We start from the raw sequence: 15,641 nt of genomic DNA on the forward strand, positions 1-15,641 counted from the left end.
TTTATGTATTCCTCCCCAAATCCCCCCATCACTCATTGCTCTTCACATGCAGTTTTGGGTGTAACAGCTTTGAATTCTCTAAATTTGCATAATGATTTATAACTTAACTTATTTTTGCAGGAACATTTTATTTTTAAAGTATACTGGCTATAAAGAGTAAGCCCCAAGCATTGTATTATACTTTTAAGAATATAGTTTTCCCATTAAAACAAAGTTATTCATTTTGTAAAAATTTACTGCAAATAGTGGCTATATAAATCCAAGGCAACAGAAAAAGTACAGTCCCAAAATATTCTGTAGTTCTAGGTACATAATATTTCCACTTGATTGTGGAATGTGGTGTTTTGTTTTTACTTTCCTATACTGTTTCTCAGGAGGCCCTATTCTTCCCTGGGGTAATTTTTAGCACAACAAGAAAAGAAAAATGTCCCTCCACTCCAAGTCTAAGGCTTGCTGTGCTTGATTACCTATCAATCTCAGGAGCTTTAGTTCCTGAGCCTCACTGATGTGAGTCCGGTTTTCAGTAGCTTTTAGGTAATCCTACTATGTGATCTATCTGGTAGTTGAGCAGTATTTTAGAGAAGAAACTATCCTTCCCTCAAAGAGAGCCCCAGGCCTCATTTTTCATTCCTTATTGAAGAATGCCTTTAAGTTTTCTTTCTTCTTGCTTTGGATACGTATTTTGGATACAGGAGTCATTTTAGTATTTGGGCTTAACACAAAACTCTCAAGGTGCTTCGATAGCAAATGAACAATCACTGTAATTGCGGCAGTTCTCCATGTGATTTCCTTCTATTCTTGTGCACATTACATGTGTTCCAAAACAAATGCATCTGACCAGCACTGGATACTAACGTCAACATAGAAGATAACAGATAAATTCATTTTTTTCTCCGTATTTAGTACTTCCATTTACATTTGGATTTCAAATTTTTCATCCGAGCAAGACAAAAAAATCACTCAATTTACTGTGTCCCACTTTGAAATTGTCTGTTTCTGATGTTTACTTTCTGGTATTTACTTATGACTCTTTCTAAATATTAGAAATTCATATGTAAATGTTCATGCAATATAGAATACATGATGTTTAAACATAAAATGTATAATATGCAACAAATAATACAAAACATAATGCAAATATTATAATATAGCATATGTTGCATTTGTTATATATCGAACACACATATATTAATGCTTGAAATCTGAAATAATAGGTAGCACTTTTGAAGAACAGAAATACAGAGGCTGAATGTTGGTCAATTATACATAGGAGAGCAGAGTAGCAAAAAAATAAACATGAGTTTTAATAAAATTTTTGAGGATGAACTGAGTTGTAAACATGGAACAAAAACAAGGAGAAAGTTCCAAGAGAAGGAACAGCAAACTGAAGGCACTGACATGTGAAACAGCACCACAGTGGCTTAAAAACTGAGTCTAATTAAGCTGGGTCACTGAACAATTTGACATTCCTGTTACATATTCCATACAGGATCCATCCTGTGATAGGAACCAGGATGAAATAGATGTTTGCTTAAGTCAGATCAAGTGATAAATTTATGAAAAAAAATGTTTTTGACAATGAATTAACTTTATTGAATGAAAACTACATTTAACTATTGTAAATTTACTTTAAGTATAAATATCTGTTTTTAAATACTAAACATTAAGATTTTGTTGTAAGGTCTTAATTTCCTGTCAATGACTGGTAAAGTGAGTAAATCACCTAACCCCAAGGATAAAATATAGTCTCTTAACACAACAATAGAGGCGCAAACTAAATATGGTTAATATGATTTTTATCTATGTTTGATAGAGATTTTCTATTCTAAGAATTTATACTTTCATGTCTCCTTGTTAGGGTTCACATTCTTAATTTTTCTCAATGAATTTGTTCAAAGGTGAATTTAAGTGCACTGCACTATTACATTGTTAAGTAGTGCTTATTCAAAAATCTTAAAATTTTGATGCCTTTTTTATTAGTTACATTAGGAACAAATTGCCTGCCTTCTTTATGTGGTGATGTGGTAAGTGGACATCAAAGCATATCTTGGGAATAATCTGTCTTGTACCACAAGCTACTCCTCATAAGCACACAATCGAAGCAAATACCTCTGATTGCAGTGAGTGTCCCTGGTTATCTATCACCGGCCTGTTTCTCTATATAAACATAGGATCTCCCTATGTGCCCCATATAAACTCCCATAAATCCTGTATATGGGCTCAACTGTTCATCTATTTTATTAAAGAACCATGTGTTTTATCCACTGGTATAGTAATATTCTGCTTTTGTTCGGGGGAAAAATAATTTTTTTTTATGGTACGTAACAATTTTCTACTTTATTTCAGTACAACTTTCAACATACAGTCTACTACTTTTCAAGATATTTGAAGACTTAAAACAAAATTTCTATTGACTCCTTGCAAACAGTAAAATTTAAGTAAAATGCTTACATTCTTATTTGAAAACAAAAATCAGGTAAAAAAAAATGGTGGGTGCAAGTTCTGCTCTCTGTTGCAATCTCACTTCAGATTTACTATTCCTTTTCTTCTTTGCATCTGTCCTTCTTTTCTTCATTATTTTCCATAGTCTCTTCTTTGTCTTCAACAATCCCATCCCCTTGGTATTTGTCATGAGTCCACTTTGGACTGCTACCTGATTTTTTTAAGTTAAAGCACCCTCTGCCATGTTGAAAAGTACCATTACCTCTTCCTCTTTTGGCCCAATAATCCACACCATCATCTCTGTCATCATGAAAGGTTCCTCATGGTCGGCTAACTCCTCCAAAATCTGAGTATTCTTTCAGTTCGTGGTGAGTTTTAAACTCTTCTTCTCTTTCCTTCTTACTCTCCTTTTCTTCTTGAAAACTGGGAGAAGGTGATGCTGAAGATGATGAGGATTGAGAATGATATTGCTTTCTACGTTTATATTTACTGTCATCTTTGTAAGATTTGTATTCCTTGTAATATTTTGGAATTTTTTCCTGCTTTCTTGATCCACTGGATTCCCTGGAGTCCTTGGAATCCCCCGTTCTTTACTTCTTTCTTTTCTCCAACGATCAATGTCATGCCAAAGATCAGTAGAATCACACCTTAATTTTTTATCTCCCTTTTGATTTTCTTCTTTAAAAACTCTATCTTTTCCTGCTAAATGAGTATGCTTCCTCAGGGCACTTGGAGAGATGTCAATTCTCCTGTGTATCTCAGGGCACTTTTGCCTGGCACTATATTCTTCAGTGGCTTTCTGATATGAAGTGAACCTCTCGTTTAGAGTCACTGCAGCTGATTTGAAGTATTGCTCTTTAACATGATGAACCAAGGACACAATGTGTAAAATAAATGACTCTGAAGTGCTTTTGATAGCCTGTGGCAACTTAATGTGGTCAAAGATGGTTTGGAATTCTTGTTCTTTCTTGACAGAATGCACAAGTGTACTAGCAAGTAGCCTGTCTTTAGTCAAGGAAGCAGGTCTGTTAGAATCATCAAGTGGAACAGGTGCCATTTTGAGTTTGACTTCAGGTCGATGAGAATCACTGGCTATCATTTTGATCCTAAGTGGCCTCTCCTCTCTGAAGGTAGACTTTTCTCATGCATCCAGATTCTTGTGTACAGAGGGATTGTAATTAAAGAGGTCTTTGAGCTTTTCAGACTTCACCTGCTCAAGTGACTGAGTTTCTTTTTTTTACTGTTGTTCTCTCAGCATTTTTGTCGTCTTCCTTGTGCTTATCTTTTGCAGCTCTAGGCCTTTCCACTACGTAGCCAGTCTCTTTAAGTTTATAGTTTTTTTTTCTTCTCTAAATCCATCACTTTCTCTATTGCCTTTCAGTGAAACTGTGGACTTGTACTTGGGTCCTTCCTCTTCAGTATTCTGGTGAGATGTAGTAGCAATTTTTTTTACCCTGATCTGCAAGGACTGACGTCCTCAACTGTCTATAGTCCTCTGTCTCCTCTATGTCACCCCCTTCTGAATCATTAAACTTTTGTTTTCCAGACTCTTTACCACTAAAGTAATCTAGAGCTTCCCGATCTTCCCATTCTCCCTCTGCCCTCCCTTTCTCTGATCCTTTCTCCTTTGGAGCCTCTTTATCCCTGGTATTACCCCTATCAAGAAGGAATACTCTAGACTCTTCATCTGTGAACCTTTTTAAGAATGTTCCTGTCTTTGCAGTTTCCTGATCTACACCATCAGAATAAAATGAAGAACGTTCCCTAGCTTCATCTCTTAGAGCATTCTGTGGTGTGATTGTCCTTGCAGGGCTTCTTCGTGAAGGGATATGATGAACTGGACTATTCTGAGAAGGACTGTACCAACTAGATCCATTTCCAACAGAACCAGACCCAGACCTTTCCGGACTATGCTGAATGGAATGTGAATGCTGAGAGGGGGTGGTTTTTTTGGGGTTGTTTTTTTTTTTTTTTTTGCAGAGTGAACTGTACTGAACATGGGAGCATCAGAGCAAGATGAACTCTGACTAGGTGGTGTAGTGATCGTTGAAGGACTATGAGGAGATCTGGGACTATTATCATAAGCTGAAAGGCCAAGCCAAATATCACCAGATGTGGCTGATGATTTGCGAAACTTATCAATAGATTCAGATGGATCATGTTCAAATGTATTTTTCGGTTCCTCCTGTGATTTACTTTTCAAAGGATTCTCATCTTGGGGCTCCCCTTCAGCTTTTTTGGTTTGTTTTTCCCGAGACCCTTGTCTTTTAGAGATAGGAGATTTGCTATATGGGGATGAAGAACAAGAAGAGGATGATCTTGGAGACCTAGAAGATCTATATGACTGGTGAAATATGCTTCAGGATCTTTGAGAAGAAACGGATCTTTTTTTGGACTTCTGGAACGTGAATGACCTCATCTAGGACTCCTAGAGTGTCTTCTATTCCAGACAGGTCTATAACCACCTCGATGGTATCTAACTCCTCCTTGATAATACCCTCTGCCCCTTCCTCTGTACCCATAAGGCCGTCTCATTCCTCTATTATTTTTGTAATCTCGACGATAATCTCTAGAATAAATACAATCTCTACTATGAGATCTTGAGTATGTCCTGGAACGAGACCTAGAACTGTATCTCTTCTTTCTAGAATGTGATCTTGATCTTGATCTTGATCGAGAACTAGAACGTGATCTAGACTTTGATCTCGAAGAACGTGATCTAGATTTGGAGCGACACTTTCTTTTCTCCTTGGGTTTTATGCAGGATTAAACTCTCAGGTGAAGTCTTTGAGATGTTAAAATTCTTCCTGGAGAAAACGTTCTGAGAAATTAAACTCTGAATTCAAATTCCTGAAACACCGAAAGCACGGTTCCCCAGGGCCTTATCTCCACTGTAACTACACAGTGGCCATTTCCCAACTCAAGCACAAGAGGAAAACCATAGAGGTACCTTCAATGCGTTAGCTCGTTTCTGTCACTTCCGATTTTTCTGGGAAAAATATTTTTTTACTGGAATCCAAGTTGAAAGGATTCATTGAGCAGAAACATAGAAGCCTTGACACTTTCTACACAAAAGTACTATTAAAAAAACAATTTATGGACAGAAACTCAGTCATTTTTCTTGATTACTCATCTCTGTTATATTATTGTTTATTCAGCATTAGAACTGTCTTGGAAATATGTATATTATCAAATGCAGTTAATATTGCTTCTTTCTGTTCACTGAATGGGCAAATTATTCAGTAGCTGCCAATATTTTTTTTTTCAACGTTTATTTATTTTTGGGACAGAGAGAGACAGAGCATGAATGGGGGAGGGGCAGAGAGAGAGGGAGACACAGAATCAGAAACAGGCTCCAGGCTCTGAGCCATCAGCCCAGAGCCCGACGCGGGGCTCAAACTCACGGACCACGAGATCGTGACCTGGCTGAAGTCGGACGCTTAACAGACTGCGCCACCCAGGCGCCCCAGTACTGCCAATATTGATGCATTACAATGTAATAGTCATATCCAAATTGCAAGATGACGACATTAATTAGACCAAATTTCTAACTTTTGAATTAAAAAAATTAATATAGATCTCTTAAATGCAATGCAGTTACTAATGTTCATGCTATGTTACTTTAAAAAACAGCTTTGCTGCTGACCTCTCAGAATAAAAGGAATGAATAAATTAAGTTGGGATGCCTTAAAATAGGGAGAAATAACTACACTCAGGGGCACCATGACATGGAGAAGGAACAACAATAACCAAAAAGACAATTTATTAGCACCAAAATAAGAGGTATTATTTATCCTATGGTAAAATAACCATGCTCATACTTAGGCATTTATCAAATATCTACCTAGTGTATGCTGTACGATCTTTAAAATAGAATGTGAGATTTGGGTCTGTGTAGAAGTCGGAGCATGCCCTCCGTCACCATATTTTTTTATTACAAGATTGAGAAAACAATAGACACTTAAGATGCTTTGACTGATTGTGTCTCAGGACACCACAGCTTTGTTTGGAGGTCATTTCTTACTGAATTTCTTACTACTGTGTTTTGAATATATATTTCCTTATCTCGTTATCATTTTGTTCTTTATAATGGGATTTATAAATTTATCTAAATGCCTGCGCTCTGTAAATACCTATCTTGTTATTTTTCTCTACAGCTCCTTGTATGTCAAGGGTTCCTAGAAAATACGTTATTGTTGCACAGTAAAGTCTTATATTTTAGAATTATACCTTCAATTCAGAGTTGGAGAGCTTTTTTCCCTGTTCTGGCAGGGTAGCCGATTCAGAGTGTCCGATAGAAAATTATAGCCATTCATCAATGAAGGCAAGGGAGTCATCTTTTATTGTAAAACCTTAGGCTTCTGGATGACTGTAAACTATCATAGACAGAATTACTCCCATTGTACTCCTTGGAGGCCTCTTGCTTTTCAGAAAAGAAAAACAGAGATAGTAAAGTTTGTTTGTTTCTTAACCACGGTCTACCTGGAGACTCCAAATATGCCCTTACTTCAGACTTCTAGATTTTAGGCCCTTCTCCTCAGACAGGGGCCTTTCTGAGAGATTGCGATTAAATTGTGGGATTCAACTTGGTATGATTTACACTGTAATCTCATCTAGTGGTGAAGTTACAAGTGGTTTAGGCCCAGGGACGGCGTTAGTTTATGAATAGATGTGATGATTTTTTACTGGGAGACTAAACAGGCAAGACAGAGGGTTTCCTGTTGCTTCTGTTTTTATATTCTTTTCTTCTCTTTGCACTAGTTGAGCTAGTATTACAAGGCAACTTATCTATAGAGACCAGAAAACCAAAATGAACCACACAAGCTTCCTGCACTTGCAACAGAGAAGATACTGTCCATTTTCTGTAAGAGTTCTGGTACGACAACCCAACCCTTTGATTCCTTTAATGGCTTTGCTCAGAATCATTGAAACATTATTGCCTCATGTTCTATGTTTCTCACCATATCTTCCTTCCTCACCACAACTATTTTTATTCTCAAATTTTTGCAAGTCTAGAGTTTTAGCACCTGTAGGAACAAAAAAATTGTACCATCATGATTGAAGGGAAAGATCGTTAATAAATAAGTAAATAGTAACTCATAATTCACTCAAATATTATGCCTAGAGAGGTATGTCCTCTTTTAAAACAATTTTTTAAGCTGTGTATAAAAACTCATTTTATTTCGGGTTAGAAAATTCCTAAAGTGAAGAGGCAACATCGTTTATTAATAAACCTAAGGGATATAATTTTACTGCTAATAACAATACTACCATATGTCATAAAGGATACCTTAAATTTAACAGTCAATTTTTCCAATCCTGTACTCCAGAGCCATCAGGGAATAAAGCTCAGTAAAACCAGAATGGGAGAGAAGGACACCACAAAGTAACTGCCTTGTATGTAACTGACCAAGAAAACAAACTTAAGCTAACTGCAACACAAAATTCCTCAGAAATTCAATTGAGATAAATAGCATTTGTGGATGTTATTTATCAAGAGATGACAGGTAACACACTTTCTCAGGTATTAGAAAACTTTCCACTGTGTATTTGGCCTAAGCCACACATATCAATTTAAGATTTGTTCTTTCTTATAGGTGTTTTTCAGAGAAGAAAAACCTTTTCAAACATTTATTCAACAAATGTATATTGAGCACATATTATGTGTCAAGAACTGTTTGAAGTGCAGGATGCTCAATTAAGAGCAAAACAGACACCCAACCCTACCTTTAGAGAGTTACATTCTAGAAGATGTAATAACTATATTTTTCACGTACATGGACAATTACATAAGGTTATGGATTTATTGTCTCATTTCGACTATGGAAAACAGATTATTATACATAAGTTGATATTTCTACTCGTTCTAAACATTTTTCATTCCTATTTCTCTTTATTATTAACACCATTGTAAGCAATATTATCTTAAAATGCTTCTTGTATATTGTGGACTGTTTAAATTCTTTATGAAACAAGGTGAACTAAAATATACAAACAAAAATCAGTGTGAGCAATATTGGAGAATCAAACTAAATAAAAACTACTGAAAATTTAGACTTCTCATAACCTTAGGCATTAACATTTTGAAACTACATGAATATATATTTAAATCAAAGATGCAGGATGATTTATGATAGAAAGCTCTATCACCACAGAAGTTAAGAGGACTGTGATTTAATTATTTATCTTTCACTGGTTTTATATGTAATAATTTAAAGAGCATGACCTCTCTAAGCCACAAATTATAAAAACCTATTTTATCAAATGGAATGTATACATTTTATATAACTTTTCAGTTAATTGCATATGCTAATCAATTAACAATTAATTTGCTTTCATTAGGTATAAGGATTTCCCCAAGTTTCTTCCAAATCTTGCTAATTGTCTATTACACTTAATTTTATTTATTATTAACCAAAAGCATTATTTATAAGATAAGTATGATTATTACCCTCATATGACAGATGAATGAACTGGGGTCAAGGGAAACTAAGTCACCTGAGCGAGCTAGATTTGAACATAGACAAATATCACAGCTGAAAGACTTAATCACTACATAGCTACAATATTTATTCTGTATGAAATGTGAAAAAAAAACATAGATGTTAGTATACTTGTGTGGAGATGTAAGAAAAAAACAAAAAAAGTTTAATGCAATAAGTGAAAAACGGGCATTAAAAGTTTAGTCCAAATGGAATTTAGAGCAAGAAGAAAACATCTCTTTGAACATTACTGAAAGGAGCTTCAAGAAGTTGGGGTACAGAATGAGTTTCCTCAGCAAGTTGAGAGATTATTAAGGGAGCAATATTGTACAATCACAGTTATTAGAACTGTAAGATCTTTGAAAGACTACCTGTAGTAGGTACAAAAATGGCCTTTCAAAGCTGCCCATGCCCTTATTCCTGGAACCTGTCAATATATTATATTACTTGCCAAAAGGGACGCTGTAGATGTGTGATTAAGCATTTAGATATTGAGATAGGGATATATCCTGGATTATCCAAGTGTGCCCAGTCTAATCTCTTGAACCCTTAAAATGAGAAAAACTTTCACATATAGGGTCAGAAAGAGATGATAAGACACGAAACTGTAGAGATTCAAAGCTGGAGATGAATTTGGACAGGGTTTGCTGGCCTTGAAGATGGTGGAAGGAGGGCACAAGCAAAGGCATCTGGTGGACAACAGAGAACGATGCTTCCACAAGGAAACAGGGACTTCAGTTCTGTAACAGCAAAGAACTGAATTCTGCCAATAATTTGAATGAACAAAGAAACACATCTTCCCCTAGAGCTTCCAGAAAGGAATGTAGCCATCTAACACATTTGCTTTTAACCCATGTCTGACTTCTGACCTAAACAATTATTAAAAAAAAAATTGCATTGTTTTAAGCCCCTGAATTGGTGATAATTTATTATGGCAGCAACACAAAACTAATACATCATTTGAAAAGAATCTCTGTACCTACACAAGCAAATTATGTGTCCCTTCTAAATTTTTTTAATGTTTATTTATTTATTTATTTAGAGAGAGAGAGAGAGAGAGAGAGAGAGGGAGAGAGACAGAGACAGAGTGCGAGTGGGGGAGGAGGAGAGAGAGGGAGACACAGAATCTGAGCTGTCAGCACAGAGCTCAATGTGGGGCTCAACCTCACGAACCATGAGATCATGACCTGAGCCAAAGTCAGACGCTTAACCAACTGAGCCACCCAGGCACCCCTGTGTCCCTTCTATTTGTAAGGTATTATATCTTAGATATGTTAGGAGAGATTTTTACATATAACATAGCTGGAAAATGGCAGTTACATCTGAAAAATCCCAGAATGACAAGTATTCATGAAGATTTTTAAGACTCTTTGAAAACAGATTCCAACTCTATGTCAACTAATATATTCTAGGAGATAAAGTTCTTATTAAAAAAGCTTAAGTCGGGGCACCTGGGTGGCGCAGTCGGTTAAGCGTCCGATTTCAGCCAGGTCACGATCTCGTGGTCCGTGAGTTCGAGCCCCGCGTCAGGCTCTGGGCCGATGGCTCGGAGCCTGGAGCCTGTTTCCGATTCTGTGTCTCCCTCTCTCTCTGCCCCTCCCCCGTTCATGTTCTGTCTCTCTCTGTCCCAAAAATAAATAAAAACGTTGATTAAAAAAAAAAAAAAAAAAAAAAAAAAAGCTTAAGTCTGGGGGCCCCGGGTGACTCAGTCGGTTAAGCTTCCGACCCTTGATTTTAGCTCAGGTCATGATTTCATGTTTCATGAGATTGAGGCCTACTTGGGGCTGTGTGCAGACAGTGTGGTATCTGCTTGGGATTCTCTCTCTCTCTCTCTCTCTCTCTCTCTCTCTCTCTCTCTCAAAATAAATACACAAACATTAAAAAAGAAGAAGAGGAGTGCCTAGGTGGCTCAGCTGGTTAAACATCCAACTTTTGATTTCGGCTCAGGTCATATCTCACAGCTCGTGAGTTTGAGCTCCACATCGGGCTCTGCACTGACAGTGTGGTACCTGCTTGGGATCATCTCTCTCTCTCTCCCTCTCTCTCTGACCCCTACTCTCCCTTTCATTCTCTTTCTCTCTCTCTCTCCCTCTCAAAATAAATAAATAAAACTTAAAAAAAAGGAAGAAAAAAAATCTTACATCTCAGTAAAAAAGGATTTCAATTTTGTATAATTTAATTTTTCATAAAATATAGAATGTTTGAGCTAGAGGCAAACTTGAAGATAATCATAATCATCTCTTTAAAGTTATATATGAGGGTGCAGAGGGTACAATTTGTATTGTACATGTAAGTTTTAGGTTTTTCCAATTTGAGGAAAGATTTTGGGATAAGTTTTCACATTCAAAAATCTACTTTTCTTTGGTGTCCATATTTGTTTATATTCTATTATCAGGTTATATTGAGAACTACAACACCAACCTCAAAAGGGTCTTCTCCGCCCATGAATCCATAGGCTGTTTAAAGAATCAAATGCTAAAGTGTGAACCTGAGCTCCACCAGAGAAAGCTATTTTGATGATTTATTATGAACATGATTCATTATATCATCACTAAGATGGGAACAACAACATGTATTACAAGGGATACATGGCCAGCACTCCTCACACCATATTTTAGAAACCTTAAACCCAAATTGTGACAGGTAGGTATAAAGAGAATTGATTTAAGCTTCTTTAAAAATGTAAATGCATTCATAACTTTAAGTCTGCACATATATTCCACCCCTGACTTGGACTTCTAAACTGTTTCTATTTTCTTTTGAACCTTTATTTATGGAATTTCCATAGTTATTTTATATAAGTGGTACAGTTTTGTTGTTGGATACAGAACTGCATCTCCAGGAAACTTACATATATGGGAAAAGAGCTTAGTAAATCATCTTTGACATATAATAAAATCTTTATAGAAGAACAATGAAAAGACAAATGGTTATCAACATACTTTTTTGTCTTAGTCTTCCTCATATCACTGATACCAAGTCTAAAACTTATTCCTTGTTTCCTCCAGCCTATACATGGAATGAGTACTACGGAAAGGTAGGTAGGACATGGCATTCCAATTCTAGGAATCTTGAAACTCATTATTCCCATTAATTAAGGTTGGTATTTGACATAAAACCAGATTGGAATCCAGCTGTAAATCACTTACACACTCATAACTGCAACGCTTTTTGAGAGAATTGGGTCAGGAAAAGTTCTTAATGATAATTTAGGTTCAAAGTCCTTGGTGTTATGGTCAAAGTCACTATAAGTATATAAGATTGCTTCCTATTTTAGGCAGTATTTCTCTTTGAATAGAAGACCTGTGTTTTTATTTTAAATTAATCACAGTGATTTATAGATGTTGTGAATTATCTCTGCAACAGAATTAGATAGTGACTTTATAGTGACACTTGATGCTTCTTAAATTTTCTAAAGTAGGTCATAAATCAGATAACCTTACAGAAACTTTTAGTCCTTAGAATCACAGTATTGCAAAAAATATATATACAACTTGTCTGTTCCTGTACTACTATTATTTATTTATATAGCCAACTAATTGTCAAAATGTTCTGAGAGACAGAGAGACAGAGAGAAAGACAAGGGGAGAGAAAAATCAGTTGCTTCCAAAAGAGTTAGATCTATCATCTTTGTAATTGATAAATGAATTCAAAAGGCAATTTGCAGCTCGAGAAAGTTTGATGTTGCTGATGATTGTGGTGCCATTTAATGATGATGACAATGATTATGATGACAGTAACAATGGATATTGTTCAAGAAATGCTTGTGCTAGGCCAGGCTTTCTCATACTTTATCTCATGTGACAGACCATTCACCAATGGGAAAATATGGTAGGAAGGAATGATTTTGATTATGAAGATAAAACAACATCTAAAACTCTTAAAAAGTGAGACAATACAAATGCTATAGATAATCCCTGGAGGAAATTCCACTAATTCCATTAATAAAAGCTATATTAGTTTTGCTTGTAAAACAAACTCTTCCATTGGTGAAGAGAAAAAGGAAAAGTAAAATCATGTTAAATATTTTATCTAAAATGGAAGTTATCAGGAGTAATGCAATTTTTAAAGTGGTTTGGGAAATCATGGTTATAAAATCACAGATTTTAATAATACAAACACATGTATGCTTTCCAAATTTTTGCTAAAGACACAAATCAGAGGAGGATAAAAGGAAGCAAAGAAGCCTCAAAGGCAGACAACTTCAGGTGGAGACTTGATAGAGTGGCAGGTATTACACATATCCTTCTGCCATAATATCTGAAAAGCAAAGACTGTAAGCACACATGAACCACCCGTTTATCAGGCATTGGACAACACCCTTGCTTTCTGTGGGGGGTCACCACCCAAATTGTGACAGGGGGATTGGAGCCTAAAAGTCAAGTCTAACTAGTAGATGCTCAGGGGCTGGGGCTGCTGACTGTGCTGGAATTTGGAAGAAAGGACACCAGAGGTGAAGGAGTTGGGCAGATAAGCAGATCTAGAGCACTGCACAGGGTCTCCTTCAAGGCTCTGCCTAGATACTAACCTGTGCGTGCACTGAGGGAGATTTGGGAGGCCAGGCAGCGAAGAGCTAATGAGGGCAGTGTGATGAATGCTTATTCTGGAGGCATCATCTTGTGGGGAGATTATGGACATGGGAATAGCCAAAGTGGAGACACCTCATTGAACATCAGGACATTCTACTGGAACCTGAGAAGGGGGTTTTAGAAGTAGGGCATCTCTAGCCCTTAAGTAAAGAATAGACTTGATCCTGCCTAACAATGCCTGAAAGCAAGGTTTGGTGGCATCAGCTGATCTGACTTTTGCTAGAATAAAACTTGATACAATTTTTAGATGAATGCAACAAAATTAAATATAGTACCTGCGTTCTTCAGGATAGAATTAAAATTACTAGCCATGACCACTTAGGAAAACAGATGCTAAAATAGAGACTCAAGGATACCTACTTGAAGATGCTGTGGCAAAATTCCCATGTGTGGAGAATTTATCAAGTATCAGTAGGAGAAATATAGTTCTCTCTCTCTCTCTCTCTCTCTCTCTCTCTCTTTCTCTCTGTCTTTGTCTCTCTCTCAACTATGATGTTAGAACAAAAGACTATGACCATATATATAATTTATATAGAAGTAATATAGAAGACTTTTGAATTTTGAATTTTCTTATTTTAGCTACTTTCTTTTTAGAATGGTCAGAGGGTTGCATAATAAATAGTGATTTACCAAGACCCAATAAGGCAGGGTTTTTATTGTTTGGTTGGTTTTTGTTTTTGTTTTGTTTTGTTTTTGGTATTTAGTCCTTTTTGGGTACTTCTGCTTCTCTAATCATGCCATTTTGTGATAAAAATTAACCCCCACTCTTACTATGTAATTTCATTTTCTCAGGTTATAGTCTACATTTATAATTAAATATAAAGCTGTAATTATCCAAATATATCCAACACAATATATGTGTTCTGGGAACTCTGACATACATAAGATGGGCACTGTGGAGAAAGGATATATGCCCCTTTTCAACTGAATCAGGAATGACTGGACACTTACACCTGTGCTTCTTAACTGAAAGTTTCGAAGATCAGGGAAAATCAAACACTTTAAGATGGAGATATTGATTTAAATATGATATGCTTCAAAAGATAAGTATTCAAATCTATTCTTTCTAATATCTTATTTTGTGGGATATGTGCTATTTATGGTGATGGACGAATTTGGTTAGTTACTGAAGAAGGAATCAACATATAAACAGTGGCCCCTGTAGTACATCATTGTAATTGTTCTTTCTCTGAGTTGAACTTTAGATGATGACATTTTTAAAAAAAATTAGTTACTGTGAACTAAATCTTTTCTTTGTCAATACTCTTTCTCCCAGGAACCTAGGGAAGGGTCAAATGATACACAACCATGTTTGCGGGTTATCCATTTGTGTATATGTGCATGTATGTATTTACATGTAAAGGTTTAGGGAAGTAATGACAGAATGGAAATTGGTACTGGTAACAACTATTCAACACATAAAACAAGAAAACATTTCTCTCCAATATATCTGATTATCCCTTTGTTTAAAATGTCAAAATCTTTATAAAAGGGGTTACACATTCAGAGCATTGTGAATCCTAGTGAAGAATCCTAATGAAGTCTGATTACTTGTTAACATGTGATTTGTTTCAATAAATTTACAAATCTATCAAATGCAAAAAAAGATTTACCTTGAAGTGTGGTGGATTTGTGATCATAGAACATTCCTGAAGGTCAAAGGCTTTGTTTCCCAAGAGGTCCATTTGGAAGGGGCTTGTCTAATTCCCTACTCTTGCAGATAACTTTCCTCCAGGGACATCTCCAGGAAAAAACAACAACAACAACAACAACAAAAGGTAGTAAAAGGAAGAACAGAAGCACTAAAATCTTCAGTGAAGCCTCCACTGTGGATGTGAAACACACTTTTTTTTAAATTTATTTTTTAATGTTTATTATATTTGAGAGAGAGAGAGAGATACAGAGAGCAAGCAGGGAAGGGGCAGAGAGAGAGGGAGACACAGAATCAGAAGCAGGCTCCAGGCTCGGAGCTGTCAGCACAGAGCCCAATGAGGGGCTTGAACTCACAGACCACGAGATCATGACCTGAGCTGTAGTCAGATGCTTAACCTACTGAGCCCCCCAGGCACCCCCCACCACCACCCGTTTTTTTTTTGTTTGTTTGTTTGTTTTTGTTTTTTTTTTTTTT

At 36.2% G+C, this 15,641-nt stretch overlaps 1 pseudogene; it reads right to left on the reverse strand.

The window, feature by feature from the left end:
• Nucleotides 1-2,386: 2,386 nt before the first annotated feature.
• Nucleotides 2,387-5,208, reverse strand: LOC121040079 (bcl-2-associated transcription factor 1-like; annotated as a pseudogene).
• Between the last annotated feature and the right edge of the window lie 10,433 nt (nt 5,209-15,641).

This window comes from Herpailurus yagouaroundi, unplaced genomic scaffold (genome assembly GCF_014898765.1).
Source record: "Herpailurus yagouaroundi ecotype Mexico unplaced genomic scaffold, PumYag 182, whole genome shotgun sequence".
Classification (NCBI taxonomy): Eukaryota; Metazoa; Chordata; class Mammalia; order Carnivora; family Felidae; genus Herpailurus; species Herpailurus yagouaroundi.